Source organism: Oryctolagus cuniculus, chromosome 15, assembly GCF_051225735.1.
Source record: "Oryctolagus cuniculus isolate XC-2025 breed Fujian yellow rabbit chromosome 15, ASM5122573v1, whole genome shotgun sequence".
Classification (NCBI taxonomy): Eukaryota; Metazoa; Chordata; class Mammalia; order Lagomorpha; family Leporidae; genus Oryctolagus; species Oryctolagus cuniculus.
The window spans coordinates 19,198,885-19,223,480 of NC_142881.1; the positions used below are offsets into that span (position 1 = coordinate 19,198,885).

General features: G+C 38.6%; 1 protein-coding gene across 8 annotated transcripts in view; it reads right to left on the reverse strand.

Moving 5' to 3' along the window:
* SHOC2 (SHOC2 leucine rich repeat scaffold protein) overlaps window positions 1-24,596 on the reverse strand; it is a 99,995-nt gene that overhangs the window by 60,053 nt on the left and 15,346 nt on the right. The window contains exon 2 of one of the 8 annotated variants that reach the window (XM_070057226.2): window positions 21,754-22,061. The exons of the other annotated variants lie outside the window; for them this stretch is intronic. The gene's annotated coding sequence lies outside the window, so the exon portion shown is untranslated. The remainder of the gene's footprint in view (window positions 1-21,753; window positions 22,062-24,596) is intronic. 8 annotated transcript variants of the gene reach the window in all.

Consider the following 24,596-nt stretch of genomic DNA (forward strand, 5'->3'; position numbering starts at 1 on the left):
TGCAGAAATCTACCAACACCAGATGCTGGAGAGGATGTGGGGAAAAAGGGACACTAACCCACTGTTGGTGGGAATGCAAACTGGTTAAGCCACTATGGAAGACAGTCTGGAGATTCCTCAGAAACCTGAAGATAACCCTACCGTTCAACCCAAATTCCTTGGAATTTACCCAAAGGAAATTAAAATGGCAAACACAAAAGCTGTCTGCACCTTAATGTGTATTGCAGCTCAATTCACAATAGCTAAGACCTGGAATCAACCTAAATGCCCATCAACAGTAGACTGAATAAATAAATTATGGGATATGTACTCTACAGAATACTATACAGCAGTAAAAAAAAAAAATGAAATCCGGTCATTTGCAACAAAATGTAGGAATGTGGAAAACATCATGCTGAGTGAAATAAGCCAGTCCCAAAGGGACAAATATCATATGTTCTCCCTAATCGGCGACAACTAACTGAGCACCAAAAAGGAAACCTGCTAAAGTGAAATGAACACTATGAGAAATGGTGACTTGATCAGCCCTTGCCCTGACTGTTGATGAACAACTTTATACTTAATCCCTTTCAGTATTTTTTTTTGTTCTACTTAAAACTATTGGTTGAACTCTATAATTAATACATAATTATTAAGTTTTGAAATTTAACTGAAAAGTGATCCCTGTTAAATATAAGAGTGGGAATAAGAGAGGGAGGAGATGTACAATTTGGGACATGCTCAATAGGACTTGCCCCAAATGGTAGAGTTAGAAACGTGCCAGGGGATTCCAATTCAATGCCATCTCACTAGTCCAAGTATCAATTTCATAATTGATCACACTGATAGGTCTAAGAGTCAAAGGGATCACATAAACAAGAATAGCGTCTGCTAATACTAACTGATAGAATAAAAAAGGGAGAGAATGATCCAACATGGGAAGCGGGATACACAGCAGACTCATAGAATGAGATGTCCTAAACAGCACTCTGGCCTCAGAATCAGCCCTTAAGGCATGCAGATCTGCCTGAAGAGCCCATGAGAGTATTTTAGGCATGGAAAGCCAAGACACTGTGGCAAAAACAAACAAACAAACAAACAAACAAACACAACACCACCACCCTGTATGAAAGATCTCTGTGAGTGAGATCCCAGTGGAAAGAACATGTCATCATCAAAGAAGGAGGTAAGAACTTCCACTTTGACTATGACCTTAACTAAGTAAGATCAGAGTCGGCAAACTCAAAAGGTCTCCATATCCATGGCAACTCATGACAAGAGCCTAGGGTGATTACTGAGGCCATAAACAAGAGTGTCAATTTGTTAAGTCAACAACAGGAGTCACTGTGCACTTACTTCTCATGTAGGATTTCTGTCCTAAATGTGCTGTACATTGTGATTTAATGCTATAACTAGTATTCAAACAGTATTTTTCACTTTGTGTTTCTATGTGGGTGCAAACTGTTGAAATCTTTACTTAATATATGCTAAATTGATCTTCTATATATAAAGATAATTGAAAATGAATCTTGATGTGAATGGAAGGGGAGTGGGAGTGGGAGAGGGGAGGGTTTCAAGTGGGAGGGAAGTTATGGGGGAGAAAAGCCATTGTAATCCATAAGGTGTACTTTGGAAATTTATATTCAGTAAATAAAAGTTAAAAAAAAGAGATCAGAGAATAGACTAAAACAGCAAATTTTTTAAAAAAGATAAATGAAATTAGTTTTTTTAAAAAGACAAAAATAACAAATCTTTGGCTAGTCAAACGAAGAAAAAAAGAACAAAAAAATTCAAATAAATAAACTCAAAGATGAGATATTACAATTTATACTTATACCATAGAAATACAAAGGATCACTAGGGAGTATTATAAATAACTACCTGTCGACAGACTGGAAAACCTAAAAAAAAAATCAGTAAATTTCAAAATACATATAACCCACCAAAATTGAACCAGAGAAAAAACATAAACAGGCCAAAAATCAATAATAACCAATAATAATGAGAAAATTTCCATGCCCAGATGGCTTCAGTGCTAAATTTTTAACAAACATTTAGGAAGAACTTATTAACAGCAATTCTTCTAAAACTATCTCAAAAACTAAGAGAGGGGACTATTCCTATTCCTAATTCATTCTACAAAGCCGTCATTAATCTGATACCAAAACCAGAAAGGAAACAACAGAAAAAGAAAATTATAGACCTATCATGCTGATGAACACAGACGCAAAAATTCTCAAAAAAATAAGCAGCAAATCAAATCCAACACATCAAAAGAGCATTCACCATAATCAACTGGGATTTATACTGGGATACAAGGATCACGCAAAATACACAAATCAATTAACACATCAACAAAATGAATAAAAATCATATAATCAGAGCAGGCATTTAGCTTAGCAGTTAAGACACCTACATCCCACATCAGAGTACCTATATTTGATCCCTGGCTTTGGCTCCTGACTCCAGATTCCTACAACTGCAAACCCCAGTAGGCAGCAGTGATGGCTATGGTAATTTGGGTCCTGTCACTTAGGAGTGGCCTGTATTGCATTCCTGGCTGCTGGTTTTCACTGCAGCCCAGTTCTGGCTATAGGATTTAGGGTGTAAACCAAAGGATAGAAGCTAACCACCATGCCCCAACCTGGCTCTCAAATGATTTAAAAAACAAAACATGATTATCTTGGTGGCCACAGAAAAAGCATTTATTTCAAGATCCCCTCGTCCTGACTGTTGATGTACAATGTAATACTTTATCCATTTTAGTATTTTTTTTGTTCTAGTACTATTGGTTGAACTCTGTAATTAACACACAATTATTCTTAGGTGTTTAAATTTTAACTGAAAAGTGATCCCTGTTAGGAATTTGGAAAACATTATGCTGAGTGAAATAAGCCAATCCCAAAGGGACAAATACCACTTGTTCTCCCTGATCGGTGACAACTAACTGAGCACCAAAAAGGAAACCTGTTAAAGTGAAATGAACACTATGAGAAATGGTGACTTGATCAGCCCTTGCTCTGACTGTTGATGAACAACTTAATACGTTATCCTTCTTAGTATTTTTTTTTGTTTGTTCTAATTAATACTTTTGGCCAAATACTGTAATCAATACACAGTTATTCTTAAGTGTTGAAACTTAACTGAAAAGTGATTGCTGGTAAATATAAGAGTGGGAATAAGTGAGGGAAGAGATGTGTAATTCGGGACATGCTCAAGCTGACTTACCCCAAATGGTAGAGTTAGAAACGTGCCAGGGGATTCCAATTCAATGCCATCAAGGTGGCATGTACCAATGATATCTCACTAGTCCCAGTGATCAATTTCTGTTCACAATTGATCAGAATGACAGGACTAAGAGCCAAAGGGATCACATGAACAAGACTAGTGTCTGCAAATACTAGCTGATAGAATAAAAAAGGGAGAGAATGATCCAACATGGGAAGCGAGATACACAGCAGACCCATAGAATGGCAGATGTCCTAAACAGCACTCTGGCCTCAGATTCAGCCCTTAAGGCATGCAGATCTGGCTGAAAAGCCCATGAGAGTATTTCAGGCATGGAAAGCCAAGACACTGTGGCAAAAAAAAAAAAAAAAAAAAAAAAAAAAAAAACAAACAACAACAACAACAACCAACAACACCAAACCAAACCCTGTATGAAAGATCTCTGCGAGTGAGATCCCAGTGGAAAGAACAGGTCATCATCAAAGAAGGAGGCACCTTTCTCTGAAGGGAGGAGAGAACTTCCACTCTGACTACAACCTTGTCTAAATATGATCAGAGTCGGTGAACCCAAAAGGCTTCCATAGCCTTGGCAATTCATGACAAGAGCCTAGGGTGATTACTGAGGCCATAAACAAGAGTGTCAATTTGCTAAGTCAACAACAGGAGTCACTGTGCACTTACTCCACATGTAGGATTTCTGTCCTAAATGTGCTGTACATTGTGATTTAATGCTATAACTAGTACTCAAACAGTATTTTACACTTTGTGTTTCTGTGTGGGTGCAAACTGTTGAAATCTTTACTTAATATATGCTAAACTGATCTTCTGTATATAAAGAGAATTGAAAATGAATCTTGATGTGAATGGTGTGGGGAGCAGCCCGGACTGGACTGAGTTACTGGAATTAAGACTTATTCTATGCATCTGCTCTCCCACAATATGGCGCTGGGAGAGAAGTAAACAGCTTCTGCACAGCTGCCTCCAGTTCAGCTAATAAACTGTAGGACTTGCTCCTGATTGGAGGAGAGCAGCGTACTCGGCGTGTGGGCAGCCGAGTTGGGATTGGCGGAGGAGGACTATAAAGGAGGAGAGAGACGGCATTCACCAGGAACATCTATGGGGAACATCTAAGGGGAACATGTAGCTGAAGGAACACCTGTGCCGCTCCCCTGCGGAAGTGGGGAAAGCGGCCAGGGGGAACCGCCCTTCCACGGAGGTGGAAGGGATAGTAGCCAACCCGGGAAGAACCAGCAGCAAACCCGGGAAGGGCCGAGCAGACGAAAGAACAGCGCAGGGTCCTGTGTCGTTCCTCCACGAAGAGGGGGAGCGACAAATGGAAGGGGAGAGGGAGCGGGAAAGGGGAGGGTTGTGGGTGGGAGGGAAGTTACGGGGGGGGGGGGTTCATTGTAATCCATAAGCTGTACTTTGGAAATTTATATTCATTAAATAAAAGTTAAAAAAAAATCCCCTCATAATTAAAACCTTGAACAAATCAGGTTTGGAAGAAACATACTGCAATATAATAAAACATACTCCAATATAATAAAAGAACACAACAGACTGCCAACGCCATATTGAATAGGGAAAAAGTGAAAGCATTTTCTCTAAGATCTGGAACCAGACAAGAATGTCCACTTTCACCACTCATATTCAACACAAAAATGGAAATTTCAGCAGCAATTGGGTAAAGACATAAAAATGAGAAGGAAATCAAATTATCCCTACTTGCAGATGACATGATTCCATCTGTAGAAAAACTTAAGACTTTTAGAACTGATAAATGGGTACAGCAAAGTTGCAAGAAACAAAATCAACATTTAAAAGTCAGAGATAGGGGCCGGCACAGTGGCATAGCGGGTAAATCTACTGCCTGCAGTGCCAGCATCCCAATATAGGTGACAGTTTGAGACCCGCTGCTCCACTTCCGATCCAGCTCTCTGTTATGGCCTGGGAAAGCAGTAGAAGATGGTGCAAGTCCTTGGGCCCTTGCACCCACGTGGGAGACCCGGAAGAAGCTCCTGGCTCTGGGCTTCAGAACAGCTCAGTTCTAGCCAGTGCAGTGAATTGTGGAGTGAACCAACAGATGAAAGACCTCTCTCTCTCTCTCTCTCACTATCTCTCTCTGTGCCTCTCCTATCTCTGTGGAACTCTTTCAAATAAATAAATAAAGCTTTTTTAAAAAATCACCTTCTTGTTTAAAAAAAAAAAAAACCTCAGTGATAATAAGCTTCCTTAGGAAGAAATCATTTAGGCAATTTCATGCACAATAGCTACCTAAACAAACAAAAAACTAGGAATAAACATAACCAAAGAGGTTATAAGACACTGACAAAAGAAACTGATGAAGACACACACAAAAAAATGTAAAGACCTCCCATATTCAAAGATTGGAAGAATTAAGATTGTTAAAATATCCATACTACCCAAAGTGATTTACAGATTCAATGCAATTCCCATCAAGATACCAATTCATAGAAGCTCAAAAACCAATCCTAAGAATCATGAAAGCACCAAAGATCCCAAATAGCCAAAGCAATCTTGAACAAAAAGAACAAGGCTGGAGACAAAACAGTCTTTAATTTTAAGATATACTACATGGTAGTAGTAACTAAAACAGCATAGAAATGACATAAAAACAAATGGACAAATGGACCAGAACAGAGACCCTGGATATAAACAGACAGCTTTTTCCTCAACAAAGCCACCAAAACCATCCATTAGAGAAAGGACAGCTCCCTCAATAAATGGTGCTGGGGAAAATGAATCTCCAGACACAGAAAAATGAACCTTGACCCTATCTCTCACTTTCTCTATAAATCAACTACAAATGGATCAAAGACTTAAATGCTAGGACCTGAAGCTATGAAATTACCAGAAGAAAATAAGAGGAAACATTACAAGACTTCGGTATATGCAATGACTTTTTAGGTAAGACCCCAAAAGCACAGGAAACAAAAGCAGAATACAAATGGGATTATATCAAACTAAGAAGCTTCTGCACAGCAAAGATAACAATCAAGAGAGCAAAGAGACAACCTACAAAATGAGGGAAAATATTTGCAAAAGAGTAACCTGTCAGATGATTAATATCCAGAATCAAAAAAGGAACTTTAAAAATTCAACAACAAAAAGAACCAATACAATTAAGAAGTGAGCAGAGGATCTGAAAGGACATTTCTCAAAGGAAGAAACACAAATGGCCAACAATATATACAATATATGAAAAATGTGACCAGCACCGAGGCTCAGTAGGCTAATCCTCCACCTGCAGCGCCGGCACACCGGGTTCTAGTCCTGACTGGGGCACTGGATTCTGTCCCGCTCCGCTTGCTCCTCTTCCTGTCCAGCTCTCTGCTGTGGTCAGGAGTGCAGTGGAGGATGGCCCAAGTCCTTGGGCCCTGCACCCGCATGGGAGACCAAGAGAAGCACCTAGCTCCTGGCTTTGGATCAGCACGGTGCGCCGGCCGCAGCAGCCATTGGGGGATGAACCAACGGAAAAGGAAGACCTTTCTCTCTCTCTCTCTCTCTGTCTACTCTGCCTGTCCAAAAAAAAAAAAAAAAAAAAGAAAGAAAGAAAAAAAAAGAAAAGAAAAAAGAAAAATGCTCAGTATCACTAGCCTCAGGGAAATTTAAGTCAAAATCACAATGAGGTATTCCCTCTCTATAGTTAGAGCGGCTATTATAAAACACAGACACACACACACACACACACAGTACTGCTAAGAATGCAGAGAAAGGGAAACCCCTAACACACAGTTGATGGGTATGTAAATTAGCATAGCCATTATGGCAAACAGTATGGGGACACTCAAAAAAGTAAAATTAGATCTAAAATATGATTCAGCAATCCTACTTCTGGATATATATCCATAGGATATAAAATCAGCCTATCAAAGAGATACTTGCATTCCCATGTTTATTACAGCACTATTCACAAATAGCCAAGACGTAGAATCAACCTAGGTGCCCATCAACAGATGAATGGATGAAGAAAATGTGATGTACACACAAACATAGTAATATTACTCAATCATAAATAGTAAGGAATGAGATCCTGGCAGTTATAGCAAAATGGATGAGACAGGAGAACATTATGTTAAATAAGATTGGCATGTTAAGACAAATATAGTATGTTCCCTCTTATATGTGGAAGCAAAAGAAAAAAATCAGTCTGTAAAATTTCAAAACTGAAAACAACTCAAATGTCTTTAATGAGTGTATAAACTGTAGTATATAAATTACACTGAAAAGAAAATATTCAACAATAAAAAATAACCACCTATTCTTACACTCAGAACATTTGGATGGATGCTAATGTTGCTATGCTGAGAAAAACAGTCAATAGCAAATTGTGTATTTCCATTCATACAATATCTTTAAATGACAAAATTATAGTGACAGACAACCATGACTTAAAAGTCAGGACAAAAGTGTGATTATAAGTGTAGCACATGGAAATTTCTGGGAGGAAGTGAATAGTTATGAATTTTGTGGTTATAAGAATCTACACAAAGGATCAAATTTCAAAGAACTATGCATTCACATACATATACACACACAAATAATATATGGAAAAAACAGATGAAAGGTTATAATTTCATGAATAGTATTGTACCAATGTCAACTTTCTGGTTTCAGCAATTACAACATAATTATGTAAGATGTTATCACTTGGAGAAACTATGTGAAGGGTACAAGGGGAATTTGAATATTTATACAAATTATATACTTGCATATATCTAAATAATTTTTTAAAGATTTTATTTATCTGAAAGGCAGAGTTACGGAGAGAGCCAGGGAGAGGGAGAGGGATAGAGAGAGGAAGGGATAGGGGGAGAACGGGGTGGGGAGAGAGAGAGAGAAAGAGAGACAGACAGACAGACTGACTCTTCCCTGTGCTAGTTCACTCCCCAAATAGCTGTAGTCGCCATGGCTGGGCCAGACTGAAGCCAGAAGCCAGGAGCTTCTTCCAGGTCTCCCACATGGGTGCAACGGCCTAAGAACTTGAGCTATCCTCAGCTGCTTGCCCCAGCACATTAGCAGGGAGCTGGATTAGAAGTGGACCATGGGGCCAAGGCTGTGGCACAGTGGGGTAAAGCCCTGGCCTGCAGCGTCAGCATCCCATATGGGCACCTGTTCGAGTCCTGGATGCTCCACTTCCAATCCAGCTCTCTGCTATGGCCTGGGAAAACAGTAGAAGATGGCCCAAGTCCTTGGGCCCCTGCATCCATGTAGAAGACCCAGAAGACACTCCTGGCTCCTGGCTTCAGATCTTCACAGCTCCTGCCATTGTAGCCATCTGGGGAGTGAATCAGTGGATGGAAGACCTCTCTTTTTGCCTCTGCTCTCTGTAACTCTGCCTCTCAAAAATAAACAAACTTTAAAAGAAAAAAAGGTTAATCAGAAATAAAACAGAAACAAAAGAACATGCAATAGACTACAAATAGGTTTTTTTTTTTTTTAAAAAAAAAGATTTATTTATTTGAAAGAATAATTGAGAGAAGGGGAGAGACAGAAAGAAAAGAGATCTTACATCCACTGGGTCATTTCCCTAAAGGTTCCGACTGCCAGCACTGGGCCAGGCTGAAGCCAGGAGCCTGAAACTCCATCTGGGTTTCCCACAGGTGGCAGGGGCCCAAGTACTTGGGCCATCTTCTGCTGCTTTCCTGAGCAAATTAGCAGGTAGACAGATTGGAAGTGAAGTAGCTGGAACTTGAACCAGTGCTCTGATACAGGAGGTATTGCAAGTGATGGCTTAACTCTCTGTGCCATAATACCTGCCACCAGAAACACGTTTTATAAAATGTTTCTATAAAAGAATTCATACTCAAAATATAAAAAGGTTGGCAAAAAGCATAATGCACTAAAAAAAAGAGGGAATTTACAGAACTACTTAAATTGTCAATAAAGACCACTTTCAAAGTCAACTGTACTAACATTTAGAGAAATATGAGAAGATACTACTGTCATCAGGTGAGCAAGTGAAAAAAAATCTGGTAATGCCAACTGTTGTTGGATAAAGTACAGCCATAAAAACACATACTCATGATAATAAAAGTATAAATTAAACTTCCTCTGGAGAGCAAATTGGCAAAAATCTAGTAAATTTGATGATGTCCATATCTACACAATAATCTGTCAATTCTACTTCTAGATGTTTACTTTAAAAAACTTGTTTTTGTACAAGGAGCGACTGTACAGCAACAAACAGTAATCAATACACTTACAAGCAGTAATACAGAGAAGTCTCAGAAAAAATGACCATAATGATGACAAAAAGTTGCAGAATGGCAAAGAATGGTTCTATTTGTAGAAAGTTTTAAGATACGTATGTTTTAAATATACATGCTTAAGGCCGGCGCTGTGGCTCAATAGGCTAATCCTCCGCCTTGCGGCACCGGCACACCGGGTTCTAGTCACAGTCGGGGCGTCAGATTCTGTCCCGGTTGCCCCTCTTCCAGCCAGCTCTCTGCTATGGCCCGGGAGTGCAGTGGAGGATGGCCCAAGTGCTTGGGCCCTGCACCCACATGGGAGACCAGGAAAAGCAGCTGGCTCCTGGCTTCGGATCAGCGCAATGTGCTGGCCGCAGCGGCCACTGGAGGGTGAACCAACAGCAAAACGAAGACCTTTCTCTCTGTCTCTCTATCTACTCTGCCTGTCAAAAAATTAAAATAAAAAAATATATATATATACATGCTTAATATCACTGGTTCTTGGCACACAACTCTAAATCCTTTGGAATTTGCCAGGTGACAAGATCACTTTTTGTTGTAATGAAGCCATTCTTAGTGGGCCCCTAGATAGCCTCCTGACTCAGGCTGGTTTCCAAAAAGACTAGAAGGCCAGAAATTACAGCCCCACTCTTCAACCCTTGGGGAGAGAGGAGCTGGATAGCAAGCTAATCACCAATAGGTAATGATTCAGTCAATCATATCTGTATAATAAAATCTCCATTAAAACCTCTACAACTACAGGGTTTGGAGAGCTTCTGTGTTGGCAAACATATAAATGTGATGGAAGGGTGGTACACTGGAGCAGGTACAGAATATTCACAAACCCATACTGTGCCCCATGCATCTACTCTATCTCTTCTACTTGACTGCTCCATAGTTGTAGCTTTTATAATACACCAAGAATAGAAAGTAAAGTGCTTGGCGCAGCATTCCTTATCAACTGGAGCACTGGTTAGTCCCAGCTGCTTCACTTCCAATCCAGCTACCAAATGTACCTAAAAAAAGCAATGGAAGAAGATGGTACTAGTATCTGGGCCTGTGCCACCCACATGGTAGAAACAGATGGAGTTCTAGGCTCCTGGTTTCAGCTTTGCCCAGTTCCAGCTTTTGCAGCCATTTGAGGAGTGGAATAGCAGATAGAAGATCTCTCTTTCTCCCTGTCTCTCTGCCTTTCAAATAAATAAATCAAATCTTGAAAAAGAAAAATGGCTTCTTGAGTTATGTAATCTGTTCTAGGAAATAACAACCTGAGGAAGGGACTGCCGGACTCTCTTGGCCTTTATAGCCAGTTGATCAGACAGGTGGCCCAAATGTGTTATCATTATCTGAAGTGGGGGCAGTCTTGGGACACCAATTCCTTTAACTGTGGAATCTGACACTAACTCCAATTAGTACCAAAATGAAATTACAGACATCCACTTGATGGCCATGAAGTCCAAAAACTGGTTGCTCTGGGATAAAACTACACCCTTTTGCTGTGTTGTGAGTAAAAACAATTCAACATATCAAGCTTAGAAACACATCTAAGCTGTTAATTATTCAAGTAGCTAGGTTGAGCAGGCAGTGATGGTTTCCTCAATTTGTTCAAGAAAAAATCTGAATTAACTCAACAGAAAAGTATTAGAGAGGAACTGGTAAAATCATCTCAGCAAAGACAAAAAACAAGAATCAATAAACTATCATTTCTTGGCCTTTTAGCTAAAATCAAGTGAAGAATCAAAAAACTGGAATGCTCATAAGTTGGCTGCAATACCTAAGCAACATCTAAATATTAATATAATCTGCATAAAATTATCTAACTGCATCAGGCATTGTATTTACATACATATACATTATACATGCAAAACCACACTTAATGTATATGTAAGACCACAAGTAATAAAGTTCATAAACATTTATGGAATTTTGAAAGGCCACTTTTATTATATAGTGCTTTCACTGTGTGTATTGATTTTTGAGCCTAACTCCTAAAAATGTGCCATCTTGCATGACTCATTTGCTTTGTTTTTCAAGAAAAATACAAATATTTATGAAAGTTACACATCTGTGCAAAAACACAAATAAAAGAATGTACATCACACTTAAACTCTTTTTCTCTGGAAGACATAGAAGTCAAGAAAGAGAAAAATGGAGAGCAAATGGCAGGAATAAGGTAAAGAAATGTAGATTGAGATCAAATTCTACAGTACTAAGGATACTAAGCTAAAAGAGTTTGTACTCTGCTACAAATTCTTCATCCAGGATCTCATATGCCCTATTTTTACCATAGCAATGAAATTAGTATCTCGACACTCTTCCAACTTTCAAGGGATAATGTATTCTGGGTTGGACTAGAAGGGAAGTTATACGAGTATGTGTGTAAGTGCTTCACTCTGCCAGTACTGAAGGAAGACACCTTTACTTCCAGCCCTCAATTACCCCTCCCCAAAAAGCAGACCTCCATTCTGTATTTTACCTGCACAGTCTGAATAGTATGAAATTTGTGACCTCAGCTCAAATAGGAGTTCAGAGTTTACAAATAATTAGATTTCGAAACAACTCTGAAAAGCAGGTACCCAGCTGATGGTGTTCCCATTTAACAGGTTAGCAAGATTTAAAGAAATTAAATTATTTTCCCAGTGGTATAGTATGAATCTGACACACCACTTGCAGTATCAGATAATATTCATTGTGCAATTAATACATTCCAAGCACAATTAAGCAATCATCTCATTATGTCCTTGAAAATTCTCAGGCAGATTAATCCTCATTTATAGATAAGGACAGAGAAGCCAAAAGAAATTAAATTATTTGTCCAAGAAAACATAGACCATAGCTGGCAAAGCCATGAGATTTAGTTCTTTCTCCAAAACCCATCTCTTAAATACCAGAATAGACTCCTTCTGTGTAAGAACACATTAAGTATTATCATATAAATAATCATGATTAGTCACATGAACCACAGAAAATTTTAACAGAAAACAAATTTGGAAAAATAGAATTGCTTTCTGTTTGGGAGAAACACTAAAAAGAGAGGACAACAAAATACAGAAAATCCAAATATGTATCTTAAAAAAAAAAAATCACTGCCTCCTCCATCTCGGTACTGATGCGGTAGATAGTAAAATACTTCACAGTTTACTGATCATTCTGGCATTTAAAAAAGAACTTCTTCCAGTAATATTATTAACATAGAATCTATTTTCCACTGAATGGTATCTTTCTCAAAAGTATGCTAAATAATAATACACTATCTTATAGATCTAAATTAAATGCCTTAGAGATTAACTCTATAGTCATTCAAGTTTCCATTAATAAAACATAAAGGTAAGTTTTTCCATTACTGACCACTAGGAAGTGATAACACAGCTCAATTCAGAAAAGATTCATTATCCTTGGCACATCCATCAAGTCTTAATACCCAAAAATACTTATTCCTTAATAGTAAAACTGGTAATATGTACTTATTTTAAACTATTTTCCTCTTGCCTAGGAGAAAGAGAATAATCCAAATAAGACAGAAGGGAACTCGATGTCCAGAGACTGCCTTGTATTCTATCTCCATTAAATTCAACCATTTTGTAATCTATCATCAAAGGTGACTTAATCTCCTCTATCAATTCTCCTGTCAAGTGGTAATATTACCTAGTTAATTTCCATCTAAAAGGACTGTGCATAAAACCAATATATTGAAAAGAAAGTATAGTTAAGAACAATAAAAGATCTGGAGGTTTGGTTCCAAATCATTCCTTGATAAATTGCAATGTGTCTTCCACAAAAAGCAACATTTTTCTTTCTTTCTTTCTTTTAAGATTTATTTATTTGAAAACATTTCCAGACCTGTTTTTCTCAACTGAAAAATGAGTTTGGGGGTTGCATGATTTCAGAGGCACTTTAAAGCTCTAAAACTTCTATTGCTAAGTTTTAATACAGAGTAATTCATTTGGATCGATTTTAGATGTTTAAATACATAACATAGTAGGCACTCAAGAATTACTTTCAAGGGTGGGCACTGTGGAGCAGTAGGTTAAGCCACGGCTCTGGACACCTGGTTCAAGTCTGGACTACTCCTCTTCAGATCCAGCTCCCTGTTAATGTGCCTGGGAAGCAGCAAATGATGGCTCAAGCAGGATATCCATACGGCATTTCTGATTACAGGTTTCAGCCTGGCCCAGCTTTGGCTATGTGGCCACTGGGGAGGGAACCAGCTGATGAAGAAAGATTTCTAACTCTTTCAAAAAAGATAAATATAAAAAAAGAAAAAAAAAGTTTTCAGTCTGGAAGCTAATTCCAACAAAATTTCCATCTCCAAAATGCTCTGATTACAGAAAAGATATTACCACATTAAATATCCTGAGTATATTTATATACTGAGATACTGATAATCATTTATTCATATCAAAAAGCTTAAAGGGAGCACATAAACAAGACTAGTGTCTGCAAATACTAGCTGATAGAATAAAAAAGGGAGAGAAGGATCCAACATAGGAAGCGAGATACACAGCAGACCCATAGAATGGCAGATGTCCTAAACAGCACTCTGGCCTCAGATTCAGCCCTTAAGGCAGGCATGCAGATCTGGCTGAAAAGCCCATGAGAGTATTTCAGGCATGGAAAGCCAAAACACTCTGGCAAAAAAGAAAAAAAAAAACCTAAATGAAAGATGTGAGATCCCAGTGAAAAGAACAGGTCATCATCAAAGAAGGAGGTACCTTTCTCTGAAGGGAGGAGAGAACTTCCACTCTGACTACAACCTTGTCTAAATATGATCAGAGTCGGTGAACTCAAAAGGCTTCCATAGCCTTGGCAACTCATGACAAGAGCCTAGTGTGATTACTGAGGCCATAAACAAGAGTGTCAGTTTGCTAAGTCAACAACAGGAGTCACTGTGCACTTACTCCTCATGTAGGATCTCTGTCCTTAATGTGCTGTACATTGTGATTTAATGCTATAACTAGTACTCAAACAGTATTTTACACTTTGTGTTTCTGTGTGGGTTCAAACTGTTGAAATCTTTACTTAATATATGCTAAACTGATCTTCTGTATATAAAGAGAATTGAAAATGAATCTTGATGTGAATGGAAGGGGGGAGGGAGAGGGAAAAGGGAGGGTTGAGGGTGGGAGGGAAGTTATGGAGGCAGTAAGCCATTATAATCCATAAGCTGTACTTTGGAAATTTATATTCATTAAATAAAAGTTTTTTAAAAAAAGCTTATTAGGACCCCATAACTACAGGTAATCATAAAGTGTCATGCAAACACACGTAGAATGCCCTAATACATTAATTCAAAAATATTCTGTAAGAAATTATCATTTTCCAAAATGTATTTCTACAGCATCTAGTTCCATAGTCAAATAGGTTATACTCTGTTATACTGAAAGTCAAACATAATTATACTTTATAGCAGAAATTATTCTCTTCATATGATTATGTCACAAAATTTATGGAAAATGTAATTATGTTTATTTTGATGCATAAATTTTTGAAATCCACATATACTTTTCATAATATGTATTTTAATGAACCTTTTGAAGACCCCCCCCAAATTCTTCATAAATTACAGTGTGTAAAAGATTTCTCAAATTTATTTGGATTGCACAGCCTTTTCTGAAGATTACTTGGTAATATATCACATTGTTGAAAAGTACTCAAAGTAATTTATTAGCAAACATAGACTACCTGTTAAAACACAGAATTTTTCAGAATTACTAAAAACATAATAATTGAAATTTTTAAAATACTGAAGAACAAGAGTGACAAAGACTTAAAACTGAAAACTCCAAACACCTACAAAACAAAGATTTTCTGTGAGGCTGCTAGATGTACTTTTACATTTAGGACTAAGAAAGTAAAATAGCCATCCACATGAAGAGGTTGGAAAAAAAGTACTTAGCATCTCTCAGCTGCCACCCAGCTCTTGCTAATGCAAAAAGAATAGGTAAAATGGAGATGTGTCAAAGGAATAGTTGTTAAAAAATATATTCAGATCAGAGAATAAGAAAAGGCTTGCCCACCAGCTACCAAGATATCTCAAACGTAATTCTTTTAACAGGACATTAAATGAGGAAAATAAATTGACATTTCCCTTGAAAAACAAGCAGCCATTCTGGATACCAGTTATTCCGTAGCTAACATTAACCATGCCAAAGGATTTAAAACTATTCTAGTGCCAAAATCTGTAGTACGAAAGCTCAATATTTAGATTCACTTAAAAATGGAAATCAGCATCTTAAACAAACCAAAAAACTAACAAGCATTCTAAAACTACCCCTAACTAGAGGCAATTATCTCTAGTCTCATTCTTAATGCTTTCTAATGCCCAACAGTTCATAAATGCAAATTGATATAATCAAACTCAACTGTTAAATTTTAATTTTTTCATTAAAAAATATTGTTCTAAAAAGAATCTCTATAAATGAACTGCTTTTTGCTTTCAGAAAACTGCATCAGCACATAATTTTATTCCTCTCAGTAAAATTATCTCAATTCTGACAAAACTAGACCTTTAAGCCCTTAAGATTTCTGGCCTAGGGGCCAGCGCTGTGGCATAGTGGGTAAGGCTGCCACCTGCAATGCCTGCATCCCATATGGGCACCGGTTGGAGTCCTGGCTGTTCCACTTTCCATTCGGCTCTCTGCTATGGCCTGGGAAAGCAGCAGAAGACGGTCCAAGTCCTTGGGGCCCTGCACCCATGAGGGAAACCGGAAAGAAGCTCAGGCTCCTGGCTTTGGATCAGTGCTGCTCTAACCATTGTGGCCACTTGGGGAGTGAACCAGCAGACAAAGATTTCTGTCTACCTCTCCTCTCTGTAACTCTGACTTTCAAATAAATAAATAAATCTTAAAAAAAAAAAAAAAAGATTTCTGGCTGAATATGGCAAGGGAGGTGGCAATGTGTGACACAGTGGGTCAAGCTGCCACCTGTGTGATGCCTGCATCACATCTAGGATTTGAATCCTGACTGCTTTACTTATGAGCCAGCTCCCTACTAATGCACCTGCTACCTGGGGCCCTGCCAGCCACAGGGGAAACCTGAATGGAGTTCCAACCTCCTGGTTTTCCCTGTTTGTGGCCATTTGAGGAGTAAATCAGCAGATGGAAAATCTCTCTTGCTCACTCGCTCGCTCACTCTCTCTCTAACTCTGCCTTTCAAATAAAGAAATATTTAAAAATGGAAGGGAAGGGGAGGGGAGGGGAGGGGAGGAAAAGGGAGGAGAGGGGAGGAGAGGGAAGGAGAGGGAAGGAGATGGGAAGAAAAGCAGAAGACAATGGCAGAGGAAAAGCCGATAGAAGACTCAAAACAAATGGAAGAGGAAAATTAGAAACAGAACACAAACTATATCTTCAACAAACTAGGAAACATCTCTAACCATACTGTACAAAAATGTATGTCAAATACAGTAAAAGAATTATGCTAGAAGACCTCAAGGCAGCGATATGGCTCACAGCTTTAAATCTCAAAATCAAGGAGAAACCCAATAATCCCTTGTTTGGAATACCTGAGGTTTTTACAGATTTAATTTGTTATCCCTGAAACATGAGGGAGAACTGAACAAGAAGTCACCTTTTCCTAAAAAGACAGGTGCAGGGGCCGGTTCCATGGCACAGTATGTTAATCCACTGCCTGCAGCACCAGCATCCCATATGGGCACCAGTTCTAGTCCTGGTTGCCCCTCTTCCAATCCAGTTCTCTGCTGTGGCCTGGGAAAGCAGTAGAAGATGGCTCAAGTCCTTGGGCCCCTGCACCAACATGGGAGACAGGCAAGAAGCACCTGGCTCCTAGCTTCGGATCGGTGCAGCTCTGGCCATTGTGGCCAATTGGGGAATGAACCAGCAGATAGAAGACCTTTCTCTCTCTCTCTCCCTCTCCCTGTCTGTAATTCCACCTCTTAAATAAATAAAATCTTAAAAAAAAAAAAAAAAAAAAAAAAAAACACAGGTGCAGACTAACAATCACAAATACTAGTAAAATGAGTATTTCAAGGACTTAAAAAGAAACTCCTTTGAGAATCTAAGCAAAAACACTGTTACCTAAAAATTCGGGGGAGAGGGTAATCAATGCTAAAAATCAAAGCAGTATCTACAGAGTACAAGAAATTTATGCCCAGTCTACTTGTAGCTCAACACAAGGACAACAGTTAAATATTAAATATGCAAAAAACTCAGGGAATTGTTCCTATGAGCTGCTCAAAGAAAATACAAGATGATAAAGTCTAGCCATTTAAGAAATAAAACTATGGTAAAAGGACAAGCTTTGAATATTGAATCCATTTAATTATTGGTCATAACTATACGAAGAATGGAGGAACAACTATATACTAGTATGAAATAAGTGAGTCAGTATACAGCAGTCCCCCTTTATCCAAGGTTTTGCTTTCTGTGATAGTTTTACTTACCTGCAATAAACCACAGCCTAAAAATATTATGTAGAAAATTATATAAACAATTCATAAATTTTAAATTGTGTAGTGTTCTGAGCAGCACAATGAAATCTCATGCAATTCCACTCCATTCCACCTGGCAGGTGAATCATACATTTTCCAGAGAATCCTCACTGCATATGCCACCCACTAAGTAGTTATCTAGGTCATCAGATTGACAGCTGTGACATTGGTATACAGTTATAATTGTCCTATTCTGGCTAGCATTAACTTCTTAATTTATAAGTTAAATTTTATCAGAGGTATATACATATAGGGAAAAAACATTGTTTATAGGCTCTGAAGTTTCATCCAAGGTTGAGGCACCCACTGGGGGTCCTGGAACACGTCCTCTACACCTAAGAGGCCTACCACACAGCACCCTGCTGGAGCTCAAATTCTAGCTCCCCAATTGACTAGCAGGCTACAGAAAGCTTCAGTGCTTTGGGTCTTTCTCTGTGGAAAGGCAATGATATTACCTATTTCTCAGGGTTGTACTGTGATTAATAATCAATAGCAAAATACTTGTTAAAACAGATTCTAGCAAAGTGCTTTCTCTAAAGCACTATATGTTAGCTAGGGGCCGGCGCTGTGGCGCAGTGGGTTAATGCCCTGGCCTGAAGCGAAGGCATCCCATATGGGCACAGGTTAGAGACCTGGCTGCTCCACTTCCTGTCCAACTCTCTGCTACGGCCTGGGAAAGCAGTACAAGATGGCCCAAGTCCTTGGGCCCCTACACCCACGTGGGAGACCCAGAAGAAGCTCCTGGCTCCTGGCTTTGGATCGGTGCAGCTCCGGCCATTGCAGGCATTTGGAAAGTGAACCATCAGATAGAAGACCTCTCTCTCTCTCTCTCTGCCTCTCCTCTCTCTGTGTAACTCTTTCAAATAAATAAATAAATCTTTAACAAAAAAAAGTTAGCTATAATAGTCATGTGAGAAAAACTAGGCTGAAGAACACAGCAGGCTATTTATGAAAAAATGCATACATATACGGATTAAATATATATATCTATAAAATATCTATAGAAAGACACATAAAAATCAGGAAGAGAAACTGGGCAAGAGATTTTAGAGTGAAATAGAGACTGACTTTACATTTCTGTGTCTTTTAAATTGTGAATCATAGGGGTCAGCATTTTTAGCGTAGTGGGTAAAGTTGCCACCTACAAGGGCAGCAACCTACAAGGGCAGCAACCTACATGGGTGTCAGTTCATGTCCTGGTTGCTCCACTTCCAATCCTGCTAATGCCCAAGAAAAAGCAGCAGAGGATGGCCCAACTATATGGGCCCCAACCACTAGTGTGGGAAACCTGGATGAAGCTCCCAGCTCCTGGCTTCAGCCCGGCCATATAGCTACCTGGGGAGTGAACCAGCAGATGAAGATCGCTTTCTTTTCTCTCTCTCTCTCTAAATGGCTTTCAAGTAGATAAATAAATCTTTGAAAAAACAATAAAATAAATAAGTTGTGTATCACAACCAAATATTACCTAGACAAAAACTACTACTAGGCCGGCGCCGCGGCTCACTATGCTAATCCTCCGCCTGCAGCGCCAGCACACCGGGTTCTAGTCCCGGTCGGGGCGCCAGATTCTGTCCCGGTTGCCCTTCTTCCAGGCCAGCTCTCTGCCGTGGCCTGGGAGTGCAGTGGAGGATGGCCCAAGTGCTTGGGCCCTGCACCCTATGGGAGACCAGGATAAGCACCTGGCTCCTGCCATCGGATCAGCACGTTGCGCCGGCCGCAGCACACCGGCCGCGGTGGCCATTGGAGGGTGAACCAACGGCAAAGAGGACCTTTGTCTCTCTCTCTCACTGTCCACTCTGCCTGTCAAAAAAAAAAAAAAAAAAAGTGACACCTAAATAGAAAAATAGAATTTACAGAGGTGAAAAATATTTGACTCTGCCTGTCAAAAAAAAAAAAAGGGAAAAGAAAAGAAAAAAAAAACTACTACTTAAAAATTACCTTCAAGACTTTCAAGGATTGCTAAACACAATGCCACTTTCCTAATTAATTCTCTACTTCCTCAATGTACATTTATTCAATTCAAGTCATACAAATAAGACACTCTCAGACACAAATATATTTCCCCAAACTATCCATAAGAAAAAATGTTTAACGTATCACCATATAAAATACAAAAAATATATCTTAGGACACAGCACTGCAAAGATACATATAAAGGAATATTTCTTGCAATGTGCATACAAATAACAAACCATTGGAAATATGTACATCAACAGACTAAATTTTGAAACCACACTGTAGAATATCATATAAACATTAAAAATGATAGTATATACATATACTATGAAATTAGTTATAACAGCAATATTTGCATATATATGGCAAATAATAAACTTTATATTCTTCCCATACAGGAATACAGATACACTTTATCATTTTTATTGTTGACTAAGATTTCTGGGAGGGTTCCTCAAAATTTAACAATTCCTATATGAGTTCAATTGACATTTAGAATTTTTCAATTTGCCATTTTCATTTATATTTTTTTAAATTCCTTTTACTAAGATAAATAATGCTTCATTGAGCAAAAATCTTCACCCAAAGGAACTAATACTTCCATGAGCAGATTACTGAAAGCAGAATTGTTGACAAAAATTTTTTTTTTTTTTTTTTGACAGGCAGAGTGGACAGTGAGAGAGAGAGACAGAGAGAAAGGTCTTCCTTTTGCCCTTGGTTCACCCTCCAATGGCCGCCGCGGCGCGCTGATCCGAAGGCAGGAACCAGGTGCTTATCCTGGTCTCCCATGCGGGTGCAGGGCCCAAGGATTTGGGCCATCCTACACTGCACTCCCAGGCCATAGCAGAGAGCTGGCCTGGAAGAGGGGCAACCGGGACAGAATCTGGCACCCCGACCGGGATTAGAACCCGGGGTGCCGGTGCCGCAAGGCGGAGGATTAGCCTATTGAGCCACGGCGCCGGCTGCATTTTAACTTTTTATCAGTAATTCCAAACTGCTTCGTTCCAAATAGCCTCTATCAACTACACTCTCCAAATCTTGTGAATTATTAATCATTTTCATCATCTGATACATGGAAAATTATAATCTAGATGACTATTAGTAAAAGTGAGAAAAGCTTTCTGTTCCTCAATAACATTCAGAAAAATTACAGCCCATACCTACATATATTTAATGCACATTTTAAGTTTCCAAAATTTAATAACTGAGAACTTCACATAAAAATCCAGACATCTGCTTTTCATTTAAAAAAAATCAAAATATTGGTTATCAATGGGTCCATATTTCTTAAAGACAATAATCAACTGGCACTGAATAGAAGCTGTCCCCTCAAAGTCATCTACAACTCTATCATCTTACATACTACTCCTATTAGGTTTGCTCATTTGTAATACCTGCCTGGTTTCCTTCAGAAACTGAAGTCTGGGACCCCATTTCTACTGGGAAATTTGGTTATATACTGGTTATTAGGATTCTTTGTATGACAGACATTAACATCTGGTCTTATATATATATATGTATCTGTGTGTGTGTGTGATATGTGTCAAACATTTGCTCGTTGTTGCAAGTTTTCATTTTAATCTCATCATTCACAAATACATATAAAAGTCTGAGAAATATACCCACCAAATATTAGCAGTCTTATCCTTTAATTAAGGGCGATTTTCGCTTTTCTTTACATCTACAGGTATACCTTTTTATATAAATGAGTAAGAACTCCTATCATTTAAAAACAAAAAAGTTCTAACAATGATAATTTAGTTATGTTGATGTTTAAGCCAACAAAGGAAAGAGAGAATTAAAACTATTTATGAATAAATTCTGAATACATTATACAAGAGGTCTATATAACCAAATCTCATTCCAATTAGTCTATAATGGCCCAGAAAGAACTTACTAAATCCAGTACTTTAGGTTAGAATTACAACATACATCATTTTAAAAAGTGATTTTCCAGGGGCCAGCGCCGTGGCTCACTTGGCTAATCCTCCACCTGCGGCGCCAGCATCACATATGGGCGCCAGGTTCTAGTCCCGGCTGTTCCTCTTCCAGTCCAGCTCTCTGCTGTGGCCCAGGAAGGCAGTGGAGGATGGTCCAGGTGCTTGGGCGCCTGCACCCACTTGGGAGGCTGGGAGGAAGCACCTGGCTCCTGGCTTCGGATCGGCGTAGCTCCGGCCGTAGCGACCATTTCGGAGGGGAATCAAAGAAAGGAAGACCCTTCTGTCTGTCTGTCTCTAACTCTGTCAAAATAAATTAAAAATAATTTTTTTTTAAAAAGTGATATCACAGGCCGGTGCTGTAGTGTGGCATGTAAAGCAGCCAATCAACATTTAATATATAGCATGTGCCATGTAATGTGCTAAGTGCACAGTAATAATAAATGCACAATTCTTGCTGTAACTTTACAGAAAAGTAGGCAAAACCCTAGTGTGTATGTTCAAGTACAACAAGAAGGCACATAAACCAGACTTAGAAGTTGGGAGTATCTGGCAAGCCTTGTTAATAGAGACAACATACAATTAGAAATACAGCTAAAAAGGTGACAGGGGATCAGGAATCCTGAAGTCATTCTGACTCCTTCTTGCCTTCAATTCTCAGCTGTAATAATCACTGAATCCTATCAACTCTTCTCCAAAAACTTCTGACTCTAACACCCTTCAATTTTCATTGACACTATCCTGTTACCAAATATTCTTTCCTCTAACAGCTTTGTAACTGTTCTCATCATATCCACCCCCCACCAACCTCTTTTTGGGTCAATTACCGCACTGTAATTAGAGTGATCGTTCAAATATTCAAAGCTAATCAGGTTACTATCCAATCTAGAACACCTGAGAGGAGACCTCAGGATAAAACCAAAATTCTTAGCAGTAATTACCAAGTCTTTGAAGATCTGGCTCCTGCTTACTTCTGCCCCAACTCTAGTATTTCCCACCTTGCATTCCTGTCACGTGAAATTTCTTTAACATCCAATTAACAGAGCTGGCTGTCTCACGTCCAGAACTTTGAACAAGCTATTTTCTTCTGCCAGAAACACAGATTTATATTTCTTCACTGAGATAACTCCAACTTATTCTTCAGATCTCTTTATATACGTCTGGGAAGCCTTTCCTTATTATTCAAAAGCCTTTCTGCCTATTTCTCTCTTAAGTCCTCCCACTTAAAAAGTCCCCTATCAGAACAGTTATCATACTATATTTTACTTAGATGTCTGATTCCCTCACTTAACGGTAATGGGAAAACAGGAACTCTTCTTTTTCACTTGTATTCAAGTACTTTTAACAGTATTTAGCACACATAGCAGTTATATTTATTGGAAGAATAAATATTTGTTAATTTCGCTTTATCTACCATATTAGACAACATGCTCCTTATTTTACTCCACAAAGAGTCTTCAAAAGGTACATACTATTTAAAAAAAAAAGATTTCAAAAAAGTAACAAAATAAACTTATAGTTCCATTTTCTATGTACTTTTTGAAACCTCCTAGCATAACGTGCTTCACAATGTAAAAGATACTATGAACTGATGTAGCACAAAGTGCTTAATAAACATTTGTTGAATGAACATCAATGAACAAAGATAATGGGGCTGGCGCTGTGGCACAGGTTAATCCTCCAGCTGTAGCACCAGCATCTCATATGGGCGACAGTTCTAGTCCTGGGTGCTCTTCTTCCAATCCAGCTCTCTGCTATGGCCTAGGAAAGCAGTACAAGATGACCAAAGTGCTTGGGCCCCTGCACCCATGTGGGAGACCCAGAAGAAGCTCCTGGCTCCTGGCTTCAGAGAAGCCAAGCTCTGGCCATTGCGGACATTTGGGGAATGAACCAGCAGATAAAAGACCCTTCTCTCTGTCTTTCCCTCTCACTGTCTGTAACTCCACCTCTCAAATAAATTAATAAAATCTTTTAAATTTAATTTTTTAAAAAATTTAATTTTTTTAAAAAATATGGAATTTCCCTATATTCTACTTATTAATTCTAGATCATTCAGATGTTCATGTGATATGAATACCTAAAAGTAGCAAGATTTCAATTATATTCTCCCTTGTTTACAAAGACTCCACATTTTTAAAAATATCTTACAGAACAAGAACAAATAGCTCTCTCCCCTCCAAATCACATAACGCTATATATTTTTATAGTTTGAGCCTAAAAAAGAATCTCCAAAACCGTAACACTAAAAAATTGGCCCACAGACCAAGAAAGCACTCAAAATTAATTTGCTAAAGTGAATATGATTGTTTAAGAGAAATGACCAAACACATCCTTAAGCATCCCAGTAAACTTGAGGTAAGGAGAGTTTTCATAGAGGCTAACCCGCCAATGTCAGTAATTGAAGACTATTTCAGGATACCTGTATTATTTATGAGAAAACCAAAAGATTTTATATGTAAATTTAGATTCCAGGCAAACAAGAGTTTACAGCAAAGCACAGAAAACTCTTGTTTACCTAACCCACAATATAAATCTTAATTCGGATTTTAGCTCTTTTGTACAACACTTTAACCCACTAAATGAATAAATTGCAAAATTTTCCAGCAAAACCTTTAAATAAAAGGTAGAGGTAGGGTACAGGAGATTTAAATGTCTTAACTAAGATACAATAACAAATATCAAGTATCTTTTTTTTTTAACTTTTTTATTTGAAAGGCAGAGTTACAAAGTCTGGAAGGTGGAGGGTGGGGAGTAGAGAAGGTAGCTAGGTCTTCTACCCACTCCCCAAATGGCTACAACAGCCAGGGCTGGGTCAGGTGGAAGCCAGGAGCCTGGAAC